The sequence below is a fragment of the Protopterus annectens genome, chromosome 8.part1 (assembly GCF_019279795.1).
Source record: "Protopterus annectens isolate FY-2018-M chromosome 8.part1, PAN1.0, whole genome shotgun sequence".
Taxonomy (NCBI): Eukaryota; Metazoa; Chordata; order Ceratodontiformes; family Protopteridae; genus Protopterus; species Protopterus annectens.
The window spans coordinates 373,806,138-373,821,222 of record NC_056742.1 but is presented as its reverse complement, the minus strand read 5'-3'; the positions used below and the strand labels follow the sequence as shown (position 1 = coordinate 373,821,222).

At 50.8% G+C, this 15,085-nt stretch overlaps 1 protein-coding gene across 1 annotated transcript in view; it reads right to left on the bottom strand.

Annotated features, from left to right (window-relative positions):
- The window catches only part of ABCC12 (ATP binding cassette subfamily C member 12), a 1,155,696-nt gene that overhangs the window by 302,545 nt on the left and 838,066 nt on the right, over positions 1 to 15,085 (bottom strand). The gene's annotated exons all lie outside the window — the stretch shown is intronic.

The following is a 15,085-nucleotide window of genomic DNA, read 5'->3' as shown; positions in this document are numbered from 1 at the left end:
TGTGGGGACATATGTCACCCGATGCTTCTCACACAGGTTGGAGGTCACACCACACAGGGTTGGTGCTGAAGGTGCCTTGTCACACTCATATCTGGACCCAGTGGAGGCCCACAGGGCTCACTCCTGTGCCCCCTGCCATGTGGCATCCGACCTTCCAATGTGCATGCAATCATAGGGGGATTGTAGCAGACAAGGTATGCAGATGACTACGCACCGGCCGACATACCCAGCACCCCATGTTACACGAACATCCACCTAGGGCGTCATAGACATGGATGACTGGTGCCAGAGCCATGGCCTGCTACCAAATGCCAGAGAAGGTGCAGCCCTACCCAGTGTGAAGAACATGTTCGTCCCAATGTCACATGTAGGTGGTACGCCATTAGAGATGGTGGACATGTTCAGGGAAATGGCTACCACACCTGTTGGCAACCTCTGTCAACACACACAATGGCAATGTGGGTGTGAAGACATTCCATTGTGGCCTCCTGGTCTGGATGGAATGGCAACCACATCAGGGGTGTTCATTGTACCCCTGTACACATCACACACCAGTGCAATGACTGCGTACAATGGCACATGTGGCCTGTAGCTAACCTGTCGCCTGCAGCACTCGGAAGGACATAAGCAAACATTCCACAAGGCGGGGATGGCGGTGCTGGGACATGTGTCACAAGGTGCGGCCAAGGGGACACCGGCTGTGGATCTTCACAGCACAGCTGCTCCGTGGTGATCTGTGCCTGACATACACGGCCATGTCTGACCTGGGTGACATGGGCACATTCCACCTCCCAGGCCCCATGCGAACACGGGCACAGAAGCGACTGTCAGACACCTCAACCCAAAGATGAGTGGGACGTGCTGGGGGAACAGGGTAACGGCCAGACACACACTACAACATGGGGAGGAGTGCCAGGCCATGTGAAGGAAAGGCCCTGACTGCCTTTGTCCAGGACTGCTAATGACGTGTGGATGTGTGACTATAGTTATGCGCCAGTCAACCTCTGTGTGTCACTGCTAGACCAGGGACTGGGGACTGATGGATATGGCATCCCCATCCTGAGGGGTGTTAGATGCCACACACAGTCATGCTAGGTCCACACATGTCGTAGGGCACATATCCTGTCACGTTCATGTGTGCCTATGTACCTATGTAGGGGTCCATGCGGGATCTGGGTAACTGTGCTCTGCTGATTTTGCCAGACATGCCTGTGGGTACGCCACGACTACGTGGGGAACTAATTACAGTGCTCCCAGTAGGCGCGTGCAAGTACACCATCAGTATCATACGGGTTAACTGCACCGACATGGTGCTACACATGTAACCACCACACATACTGTGTACACATATCAATGAATGCTGCACCTGTCCTGCATGGTATGTCTGCTGCATGATGTCCGTGCACAACACACATCACATACACACCTGTCACCAGCCATACACACACACCACAACATACACAGCACGCATTACTATGCGGACACAGGTATCACATACACCTCTCACTATCGTGTCCACCCTGTGCATCATAATATGTCAGCTTAACCGTGCATTGATGGTGTGGCTCACAGTTATGCGGCAGAGACTTAATCATATGCACAGGGTGATATGTGTGCCACAGGCATGGGCTGTACCAATGGATGACATCATGTGTGTGTGTAAGGGCCAGTGCATTGAGTGGGCATGACTATGTAGATTGCATGTGGGTGTGGTGGAGCCCTACAGTTGTGTCTGCTGTGTGTGGGTGTGTGTGTACACAGTTCAGTCATCTGTGATGCCTACACGGGTATGCTTGGCAGCCCCTGACTGTACAGTGCAGGTGTTACGGCTCACTGTGTCTGCCGGCGAAGTGACCAGCGCCTGCCTGGGGTGCGCAGACGCGACCGGGTGGAGGTACAGACTGTCCACTCTCCGATGTCACATGTCCGCTGGAAGCGTGCCTGACGGGGCCGTCCAGGCCCGTCCGTGGCCTGCTCTGTCCTGGTGTGGATGGTGTGGTAGCAGCTGCAGTGCTACTGCTACCATCACTGTCTGTGTGGGCATGGGAGGTGGCACGCTGCGCTGACCTGCAGCAGGTGGTGTTGCTGGCACACGCGTGCCCTATGCCTCACCTACCTGGTGTTCCTGCACGGACTGCGCTGCGCTCAAGGATGGCCAAGCCTCGGTCGATGAGACCAGCCATATCGCCCAATCTCCTATCCAGAACATCGGCAAGATGCTGTTGTGCCTTCGCCACTGCCTGGCTGCTGTCATTTAGGATGCGGATTGCGGACCTCTGCAGCCTCTGCCCCTCCTGGTTCTGCCGTTCGACGCGTGCCTGCGCCGCCATTACAGTCTGGAACATCGTCTGGTTATACCAGCTGCTGCATCCTGACGGCAGGTGTATGTCTGGCGGTGCTCCCCTACGGGCAGCACCTGCCACATGCCTGCGTGGCACTGCACCAGTCCTTACACTGGCAACATCGTGTGTACCCACACCTTCTGCAGCCACCACACATTCCTGCTCGGGGACAACAGGCTGACTGACCGTCATCTATGGGCAGCGGTGTTGGGGTATGTCGGCATCTGAACCGTGTGCAGGGATGAAAGGGCGTATGTGTGATGTTCTCCAGTGGCACAGACTCTGCCTGTGACGACCCTGCCTGTGCCTCATGCACATGCTCATCACCACTAGTATCTGTCGGGACACTAGCATCAGATTGACCGCAGGAACGCACCTACAGCACCTGTCAATACAAAGACATACCATCGGTTACAATACAGACACACACACACACACACACACACACACACACACACACACACACACACACACACACACACACACACACACACACACACACAGCATGCATGTGATTATGCAGGTGGCATGCAGCATTCACACAACACAGACCAGTGAATGCAGACCAGACATTCATAGTGGCAGTATGTACACTGCCCTGGTGGGGACAGTACAACAGGCAGGTGTCATTTAGTAGGCATGCAGTACACACATTCATGGTAGTTTGCATGCATCAGCGTGATACACCGTGTGGCGCGGGCAAGTTGGGAGTACACATGGCTGCCAACACTATGTAATGTACACCGCAAACATGCGGTATCATGTGGGCGATGTGAAGATGGTGTCCACCGCATGCACCACATCACGATGGCTGTCATGGTGCAGTGTTATGTGTACAGTGTACAGATACAATGTATGTGTAACAGTGATGTCTGTGTAGATGCGTTGCTGTGAGCTGTGTGCATAGCTATGCGGTGTGTGGTGCGGGCTCTGTGCCACTGCACAGTAGCAGGACACAGCTATGTGTCTGTGCGATCGCGTGACCTGGGCGCATTACATTGCCATGTGTGTAAGCCAATTCAGCTGCTCAGCAGCACATATATAGTGGACATTGGAGGCACCTGTAGTAGCTGTGGAGAGGAATTTCATGTCACTGGTGTACTACATCAGATGTCCAGGGGTCCACTACATTGATGAACCCACTATGTGTGTACAGGGTGCAATGGTGAGTACCCACTGTGGATGTGCTGTGTGGCAACATGCCTGTAGGTATCAACCATGGCCTTGTCTGTCTGACTCATTGACAATTGTGTGTGGTAGACATTGTGCACACGGCCCTGTGGTGGCCCATGTGACATACACCCATACTAGTGTGGCGTGTCACATTCTCTGGATATGCTGACAGTGTGTATGTCTGCTATGTTGTGCATAGGTCATATCATGGTGTGACAATGCTGCAGCCAGACATCCACGTGCATGGGACATGGCATCCGCCATGTCACGATGTGCACCGATGCAGGGGCATGGGTCACATTGGTAACACCTGTGCTCTGGCCAGATCACAGCTCACTCTGTGGTACTGTGTCCATACTGCACTGGCATACCAATGCATACTACACATGCAGCCATTGTGTAACACCTACACCATTGTATGCATAGCTGAATGCACGTAACACACCAATTGGTTGTGTGGTGTCATACCACTCTGACGGGTGTATCTACTGTACATGGGTGGTGTGTATGTCGGGTGGTGCGAGCTGTATACCGTGACGGGGGCACACACAGGTGAGCATGTCATGCCTAGACACATGGGGAATATCAATACAGCAGAACATGCGTTTGACTGGCAACAGACTTACCTGCAACAGACCCTTGTCCTTGCGACACGCCAGATGTACCTGTAAAGGCATTACACAAAGGTATACACATTAGCCATTACTATCTCCACGGTCAGCACTGTGCATGACACATCATGCATGTGTGTGGTTGCATGTGCTATGCACATGTCTGCTAACACAACATAGCATACAATGGTTTGCATCTTGTGTGGCCATATACCTGGCATGTATTGCTATATCATGTGTTGTACTATGACACCCACACCCACGTCGACTATCATACAAACATGCAACACTGACTTACCAGGCAGCTCCAGGCTCATAGCTCGGGAGACACCCACCTCCACGATGGACGCAAGTGGTTCTGCGTGTTGTTCCGTGGGTGTCCCCAGACTGGCCAGGAGCTCCTCCGTAGCTGTGAGTGGGGGCTGTGTTGGTGGCCCACCACCTGTCCCACGTTGTTGCCTGGCGATTGCAGCGGCACGCTGTCTTGCATGCCGGATCAGGTCTGTGCAGTGCCTGCGGATTTGTTGGTAGCTGCGGTTGGTTCCGCACGCTGTTCACCCTCCTGCACAACTCCTCCCACATCTCCTGCCGTTCTTGTGCCTGCTGTGGCACATGGCTAAACAGGGCGTTGTAGTTACTCTGGAGGTATGGTATGATGACCTCCTCCTCCTGTCGGCTAAATGGTGGAAGCCGGGGACGTGGCATTATCTGGAAGACATAATGATGGTGGCAGGTCACATTCACACTGCTGTGCTGGCATACTGTTGGAAATACATTGCTATGACATATGCGACATCTGCACAGTGATCTGTGAAGGGCATCGTGGCGGTGACACAGCCGATGTTGTGGCTTCACACCATTGAGCACTGGGTGTCACATCATATCTGTGTGCCACCCCATCACACTGTGCACGCATCATGTAGATGTTAGCCTGCCATGGACATGTGTACCTGGCTGCACCTATGTCCATATCAGTTGGCATATGTCCCCATGTGACGTCTGTGCTACTGTTCACCTGTACGCTGTGTATATGTCAGTACACATCACGTCTGTGTCCATTGTGAATGTCAGCAGCGGCACTGTACACATACACATGGACACCTGCACATGCATGTGTTGTGCCATGTACTTCCACACAGCACTGTACGGTGCTGGACAACTTGCCCCAGCTCACCTGTGTTACGTATGTGATAGACATGGAGCAATGTGTAACCATGACACATTAGCAGGAAAGGCCATGCATAGCATGTACACGCACACATTGTGTAGAGCATCACACAGCACCTGTAACATGACAGGGTGCATCGCCACCACATTACTACTGTGTATGGTTGATAGTGAGAGTGCCTTTTGTCCATTGCACCATGTGGGACTGTGATAGCTCATGCAGCCTTGCTGGTCATCTCTGCATGATATGGCAGGGTATGCCACATACATGGCAATGGGTGTGACCCTCCCAGGGGCTGCCGGTATTGGCAGGGTGGCTGTCCATTGCTTTTGTCATAGCTGTGTGAATATGGACATTCAACATGTTTATCACCATGGTGTGGACACTGTCCTCCAGCGAGGTATGCTGTCCGCTGCTTGTTGAGGGTGTGTGTGGTGCATGCAGGTATCACACATCCATGCATACACTGTAGCCCTGGCAGGTGCTATGTGCTGGGATGTTGATCGACACAGTGCTGTATGTGTACACACACCACTATCCCATGCACATGGATATCTGCCTGAACTGATGTGGGTAACACATATGTGTACATACATTGCCGCTGCCACCCACATGTCTGCTGCTGCACTACACACCGCCATCCCTCCTGTGTGAATGTGGTGTTGGCCTCAGCAGAGGTATCCATGTATGGGGACATGGATGTTCACATAGCAGGCCCACTGATGGTATCGTCGATCTGACCATACACATATGATGCACCCTCACACATACAACCCATTCATATTGTTGTTCACAATGGTGACACGGCTATATTGCTATGCGGAGCCATTCACAGACATACATACACAGAGGTATGCCGCCCATCTGTGTCATTGGCGGACTATTGGTGTGGTTTGGCACCTAACGTGTTTGACTGCAGGTGGCGCAGACCTACTGTGCACATGTCTACATGGTAGGCCTGTTCTACGGTAGGCATCTGTGATGTGCTGTGCACATCTCATACCTGCACATTTGCTTGTTGTCCATCGGTCCACAGGCCAGTGGTGGGACATACAGGGATGTTGCTGAACATATGTACATGCGACCCTGTACAACTGTGCCGCTAGCCTCTCAGATGCTCATGTGTCGCGGGCGGGAACACCGTACACACACAGGTGGTTGTGGGACGCCGTCCATACCCATCTCCACCTGTGGGTTGCTATCATCCCACACACTCCTTGTACTGTATGTTCAGGCTATGCAGCTATGTGGGGCTTGTGTGCATACAATACGATACTATGTGCCTTTGCACCCATCACCCATCACCTGGTACATTGTCACACAGGTACACCGGCAGCCATACACATCGCAGATTGTTGTCAGCATGTCACATGTGGTACACACCTAACACATCTCCTGCGGGACATGGTACTCTGTATGGGCATGTCCAGTAGTGACATACCACAGCTACCCTACATGACGGCTATGCAGGACATGTCTGTGTACATCTACTGTGACATATACACATGGTACTACCTGTGGAGTATGTGTGTCTGCATCCATGCTATGGCCATAGATGACAATTGTACATCTATATGTGCAACATACTTCAGTGGGGGTTGTCATGAGCACATGTTCCATGTGTCAATGCATTGTTTGTGTCTGTTGGGCAGTCATTGTTGTGCATGGTTTACATGGCTGACATAGTGTACTGTGTCTGATTCCAGGTACTTCATTGGGCTACCAGCATTGTACATTTGTACAGCACATTCCAGCCATCATGTAGCCAGCTTAGATGACAGTGGGAGGTGTTCCGCCATGTGCACATATGTCCCACGGTACAAGGGTGACTGACACACATTGTCGGGACTGGGTTCTGACTGCTGTGGATGTGTGTACCGGTGTTGACAACCATGACTGCACCAGATGGTGTCTTCTGGATGTGTGACATTCACAACAAACACCCACATTCACATAGCAGCACATTGTCCACGACAATTGACATTCCTGCCTGAACACTGTGTACGGTATGTTTGTATGACCACTGCATATATCACTGGTGGCCACCAGCATGGCTGCCTACAACAGCAGTGTGTATCCTGTGCAAACATGGGTTACACCAGTCACACCACACCTGTGCCAGCTGGCCCTGTAGTGGGTGACAGTGCAGTTCCATTCATCATGTAACAGTATACATCGTGCACCAGTATGTTGCAGACATGTGAGCGGCTGTGCTACTCAACATATGCACACATGACACATCACCTGGTACACCGTGTCTGCCTTGCCACCTGCTATTGTGACCACCCTGTGATGACATTGTACGGCCCACATGGCCGTGGACATGTGATGGCTCAATGGTGAATTAACCGTCCAGGTGTGTGTCTAGCCAGGTGTCCAGTAGCCACTGGTCTGCATGCAGGGATAGTCTACATTGGCCTACTCTGTCACTGGGACTGTTGACTATGGTCATACTGTTGTTATGCAGGCATGTGCTGTTTGTCCAGTCTGATAGTCGTGTTGAACCACACTACCGTGGCACACATGCCGTGTGGACATCTGGCTAAGGTGTGCAGCCCACATGTACATCTTCTCATGCTATGCTGCCTGTGCAGCGGTGTCACATGTCTGTCTCTGGCAGGGCTGTCACAGGTAGGCACAGCATGCAGTGATGTGTAACAATGCTTACACCCTCCACTGTGCTGTACACTAGCACTGCACACACAGTACAGCACACATGTCATTTATCTAGGGTGCCTGGGACCTGCCTCCATGCCCTACACGGCACACCTGCCAGTCCAGATTGTACACAGATCATACCTCCCAGTCACATACCTGGACTGCAACACACACAGGTGGGTGGTTCCCACACCACACCGTGATTTACACACATACTGTATTTTCCCATGACACATTGCATCATAGGTAGTCCATGTTCAGATACCCATGTTTGTGGCCACTACACACATTGTGACACGCGACAGTGCAGACACTGTACACCACAGGTTACATGCCAGTCGGGTTGGCATGCTGTACATTGCACCTGGGACAGTTGCTACTGCTATGTATTGCCAGCAACACGACCTTCCCTAGTATGGACTCCCACGTACCCACATGCTTGGCCATGCAGTGCATAGCTGGGTGACACATTACACGACACATACCATACCTACACTACCCTCAGCATGCACCAAACCTCCATGTGTCTGTATGCTAGGCCTACACACCTCCCCTCTGTTTGCTGAACATCCATGCTTACCATCCCTGCTAGCCACACCCTAAGCACACAACCATAGCAGCATGCATGGTACATACACACTACAGCCGGTATTACTGACATCCACTGACAGAGGTAGTTGAGGGCATGGCACCCCGTCCGATGGACAGTCTATGTGCCTATGCCAACAGTGATCACAGTGCACTTCTGCTACATTTACACACTGGTAGGGACCATGCTATTCCACACTGAGACATGGTGGTGCTGGCATTTTCACAGACGCCACAGTGGTATTCCTGTTCCATGCACACATGCTGTATGGGCACATGTGCAGGCTGTTGCACGGTAGTTTTGTTCACCTGTGTGTTGTGTGTCACTTGACAGTCATGGTGTGTCCTGCTGGTGCATGACATACTCCACAGCTAGCTATCTACACATGACTGCCAGACATTGCAGTGTGGGCCCTCACGCAGTGTGGTGGTATGTCTCTGCTGTTTGACTACATCCACATTCCATGCAGCATACCACGGTCATGCAGGCATTGACGACACAGATGTTAATGGCATCCTGCCTGCCAATGGGGTACCTACCAACAATACACACTCTCACTCACTACAGGGTTCTAATCCTTGGCTGGACATTGTATTAACCCTGTGGACACATACATAGTACTGGCATGCACATGTTATGTCTGGGAACACAGTCCCAATGTCACCTCCGACCGCCGTAGTTGTTGTATCCCGCCAACCTGGCTGTTACATGTCTCTGCAGCAGCACACGTCAATGACTGCTAGCCCATTCATGTACGTTGTGCACCCTGACCACCACACTACCACATCTATCACACTACACATGGATGGTACTGCATTGCACGTATGGGGCTGCATCTCTACACCCATGACTGGGCCATTCAGTATGGCACTGGGCCACATCTTGACATACATGCTTCACACACTCATTGACTACCTGCATGCCTTTCCTGGCACCCTTGTTGGGCTTCTGTGCCACAGCACACCACATCCCATGCTGGCCACCTGTCATATTATTGCATGGGTGGTTGGGGTGGTACAGAGGGTATCACATCAGACATGATCCGCTCTTTGCCCTTCAGCACCATTCCACTTTATGCTATTGACAGTGTACACATCCAGCATCACATCGTACCCTATGTATCGGCATGTTCGCCATGTGCCTTCTGTACAGTTCACACAGTGGTGCAGGCATATCATGCTGGCTACAACATTTCAGGGGCGTGTGGCATTGCACGTTCCTCAGACATGTGGCCCCTCATGCTCAGTATTTGCATCGTACACTACCTGCTGTCACACAGTACTGTACATGCCTACATATACCACTTCTACATACCTGGCAGCATTCTAGCTCATCCTACTCATGTTGCTGACACCCATACAGGTGTCAGTGTGGCAGATATATCATGTAGATATCATTGCATCAGTTACATCACACATAGTGCATACACATCACCTTTGCATACTGACAGTCATGCGGTGTGTATCACATGGATACTGTCCCTATACAGGCATAGCACGTTGTACATGGTTGATGTACACACTAATGGCCCACATGGTGCTGTGGTTGCCATATTACACCATAAGCGTGGGTACACATGTGCAGGACTACACATTTCTGGACCGTATGTCTAGCTGATACCTTGGGTGCCCTTGTACCTGTGCCATACACACATGTACACGCAGGCCGTGTTACAATGACACATGTGTGGTGTACCTTACACAATGGATACAACGTTACATGTCTCAGTATAGTCATGCTGTGCTCTCTACCCAGCTCAGACAGTTGACATATGCAAATGACAGCCATGTAACACATCTGTGCTCACCTGCATGCCACTAACACAGGGGTGTAATGTACTCTGCCATGGGCCATGTTCTCCACAGTACTGATGCATGTAGTACTCCTACATGGCGTTTGCTGTGGGCAGGGGGGGAGGAGCAGTCCTGCATGTGTGCACACATGCCACATTGCTCAGCCCGGCGTCTGTGTGACATCCACAGACTGGACACACACCATGCTGTGGGACATAGGTCCTGTGCACATCCCACAGGGGCACACTGTGTCACTAGTCATGTGATAGCTGCCTTGCTGGTAGGGTGACACACACCCATGGTACCACCACAGCGGACGTATTGTATAGACATGACAGTTGACATCCAGTTCTGCCGTTCAGTGGACACTACCATGGGGGGGGTGTCAGTACTGTGTACATTGCACATGTGTTTACACACGGCCCTGCTGGACATCATTGTGGCACACATTGCACCTGCTATGGAACGTTTGGACATGGTCACTTGCTGTTACCTCCATTTGGGTACCTATTCTGCTACTACATTGTCCCATATGTGCAGGCCATACATATCTTGTGTATGTATATAACATTAGCCCATCGGCTCCATCATGCATGCTATGCCTGTTAGACTGTCTATGATTTGTGAACATATCGATGATGCCAGCTTTGCTTTACACATTATTGACATACTCGCCCTACTGCGTGGGATAGGTGCGTCGTGCGCACATTCCGTATGACATCGACGGTATATGCCCATGCACATGTGTGCTGTGACACTATACATAAATGTCCTATCCCCTGCTGTGGCACTGCAGTGTTGGATATCCGCTGCCAGCATCGGCGTGGGTGGTGGCATTGTTCTGTGTTTGCAACCCCTATGGCAGACCTGGGGTAGGGTTACCACCTGTGCCACTTTGCAAGGGACAGTCCCTCCTTGGGCAGTTGTGTCCTGACAAATTTATCACAAATGGCAAATGTCCTGAGATTGTGGGACATCACTATATCCCATTCTTATGTTAGAGTTGCATAACATACTTATTTATGTATGTACATTCCTAACTGTTACAAGACACACAATAAGCAACTGAACTGCTACAAGACTACACTTTTCTTTATGCAGAAGAGTAGAGTTCTAACCTTTGTACTGACCATGGGTATGTGTCCACCTGTAACATCTGAAGTGTGTCCCGACGATTTCCCACTTTGGCCTTTTGAAAGGGTGGCAAGCCGGCCCTGGGGTTCTGTGGTGTTTACATGTTGTCCCACTGCTGTGCACACGTTGTCCACAGTTGTTGGTATGCTGCGCGTTTAGCATTACATATCCAACCTTAGCCTCTCTCTGCCTGATGGACAGGTATCTTTACCTACACACACCGTTCACATACTGTACAGATTCGTCATACGTATGCGTCGTTACACACCAGTACATGTCGTGGGTTCGACATACCTTTCCGCCTTTTGTTTTGAGTTCGTCTCTATTCCCCTTTTCTCGTTCTCTACTTTGTATCGTTCGGTATGAACATACGGTTTGAATTTCCAGGAGTCTTCCTTATATTCGTTAAGCCTGATGCATGTGGGTTAATCAGGCCAATAGCTGTTCCTCGGTGTGTACTTATGCGCATATCAGCGGTGATCCCCTTCCTTTCGTTCGTTCTGGCGTCGGCACTAGGCCATGGTTCTTTCCTCGTGTGGCCGTTGGTTATTTGCAATACCTTCGTGAGGATGGTATGTATTGTATCATGTTTGTGTGACTGCATCCGCTATGTGTGTTGTTGGGTACATTTCGCTGTGGTGTTAGCCGTGGATTGTGTGTGTTGGGTATGGTATTGTGTTCGACATGTGGGTCCCCGTGTCCTGGCGGCGTCTGTCGATGGCGTTGTGCATTCAAATGTGTTACATGGCTGTTATTTTCCTGTACATAGCGAATGCATGGATGCATGAGCCGCTGCTAGTGTTTCCCAGGAGCTTGTTGTGGGTATGCGCTGTCATTCACTGGCTATATGTGTTTGCTAGGCTTTTAGCTGTTATCCTTTAGATAGGTGCAATGGGGAATATCTGCGGATGTGGGTGAGATGCGGGGTGTGAGTCTTGCATTTATACATACCAGATATGCTTGTGTGTGTGCTCCATCCGTGCTTGGGGAGCTGCGGGTTACCTGTGTGTTGTTCCGGGAATGTTTGTTTTGTTGATGTCGTCTGCTGTCGGTATCGCCTGCATGTGTGCTTCCTGCACATATTCCTCCTTCACATCGGTTATATATCTGCGGATGTTCGTCCGTGCCTACCATCCATTGGCATTTTGTCGCTGATAGTTACGGTGATTGTGGTCCTATACTTGGGGCGGACTGTATGCTACCGGTTGCCTCCTATTCGTGTGCTGCTTGCTTACATCACGGTCGTGGAACACACCGCGGTATTTACCGGACCGTGACTGTTCACTATCGGTGCCGGGATGGCACATTCGTATTTTCGCCGTACATGCCTGATGCTGTGTAACGTTGCCGACGGACCATGTGGAGTGTACGTTATGGCCGCCATACCTACGGTCGTGGTTTGTACATGCGTCCTTTGCATCTCCTGTTTGCTATGGCCCTGTGGTACACTTTGGGACATTTGCGCTTTGCATCATTTTATGTCGCCACGTGCATAGCCACTGAGGAGATGTCAGTACTACTTTGTGGGTACTGCTGTACATACGCCTATGGTTCCTGTACTGTATGCCTACGCCTGTTATTACACTCCGGCTGTGACATGTCACCTTCATACACAGTTTACACTGGCACACACATTACACACACACAGCGGAACACACGACAACCTCACCTCACACATACACATATTGCCGCCATGGCTGTCAACCTTCTATTTCCGGAGTGGGGAACACACACAGTAGTAATGTGAAACACATGGGCATAATGTGGGAGACATAGTAATGGCATAGTGACAACTTCAGCTAAGTAGGTCATAGGTTGATTATGATATGCTGATTTACTTACAGTGAAGAACCTTTACTAACTTACTATGAGTACATTCTATTTACCAGGTTGTCGTTTATATACATTCCTAACAATGGTTGTTTGAGAGACATTTTCAATGTGGAACTTGGAGGAACTGCGAGGAACATGCACTGTTTTACACCCCAGATGAGGTACGTTCCTCATAATGTCGTACACTTCACTGGTATGCTTTCCGCTTTTGCACCGACGGTTGAACACAATACCTACGTTGGCCGCATCGCCGGTGGCGGCGTGTATCTCCGCACTCATGTCCTATGGATATGACACGCACATATGTAGGGTTGCCACCTTTTCAAATGGGCAAAGTGGGACATTTGTAGTAGGTACGTCAGATTTTGCATGCCAACACATACCCACGGCCAGTACAAAGGACAGCGATTCACAATTTTGACGGAATACAAAGCTGTAGCATTACAGTTGCTTATTCTGTTTATTATCATATTTAGATGTTTCTTCTACAAAATAACTGTTTTCTGCAACTAATAAAGTAATTGTGGGAAATGGTTTTGTCCTACAATCTCAGGACATTTGCCATTTTGTCAATGTTTTTGCAGGACACAACTGCCCAAAGGTGGACTGTCCCTCACAGCGTGGGACAGGTGGTGACCCTACACATATCCCGTTACTGTACCGTGGACGGTGACCATCCCGACACGCGGATATGTATTGCTGCAGGTTAACATTTCCATGGCTGGCGTTACCTGCCCTGCCCACCCTCCAGGATGATCGGGTTGTCGGTCACTATGTTTAATATGTGGTGATTTCGCGTCTTACTTATCTGTGAACTTGCATCCCTGGGTTCCATGTTACCCTGTTGTCCTTTCTATCTGTGTATGCGCATATATTTCTACATGTGTACTGATATGTATTTCCGTATCTGTGTATGCACATGCGTACATGTGGTCGACTTGCGGTGATAGTGGCAGCATATGGCTACGCCGTGTGCTGTTGAACCGGCGTCGCGTTGAGGTGTTGGCGTTCCATGCTCTGCTGGCTATTGGGTGTGCAGTGTTTGGCGGTGCCTTTGTTGGAGTCACACATACGTCCGCACATACGGTACACATTACGGGCGGACATGTTTGTGTGGCGTCCATTTTACTGTGTGTGCAGGTCAGGAGGTGTCAGTCCATGGGGCCTACACTGTCAAAGTATGTGCTATCGTTCGCTCTTTGCGACGGCATAGGCATATAGCGATCGCCTGTGTCTAGCTACTGGGGCAGGCTCAGTGTGTCCGAGGCACCCCGCGCCCTGTGCCTGTGCTTGCCCTGGCAGTTGTGGCGGGCTTGGTGGCCCCCCGGCATTATGTCCCTGCAGCAGCTGTTTCCGCAGAATCATATTGTGTAGCATACAACATACTATGAATATGTGGGCACTTGTGCCTGGAGAGTACTGCAAGGCTCCACGGATGTATCCAAGCACCGGAACGGTGATTTCAAGAAAGGGAACACACGCTCTATGATTATTCTCGTTTGTGCGTGTGCCTCATTATGGCGTTCTTGCATGTGTGTGTGTGCATTTCTGATGGGTGTCATCAACCACGGCTCCAGTGCGTAGCCAGCATCCCCACAAGGTGACCTTGTGTGATGTCCCCACTGGCGAATACCTGATACAGCTGTGAGGCATGCCAGATATGGGAGTCGTGGTAGCTTCCAGGGCTGCCAGCACACTCCATGATAATGCCCTGCGCATTGCACACGACCTGGCAATTGATGGAGGGTATCCCTTGCGGTTTATGTAGCGTCTACCCTGCTCCC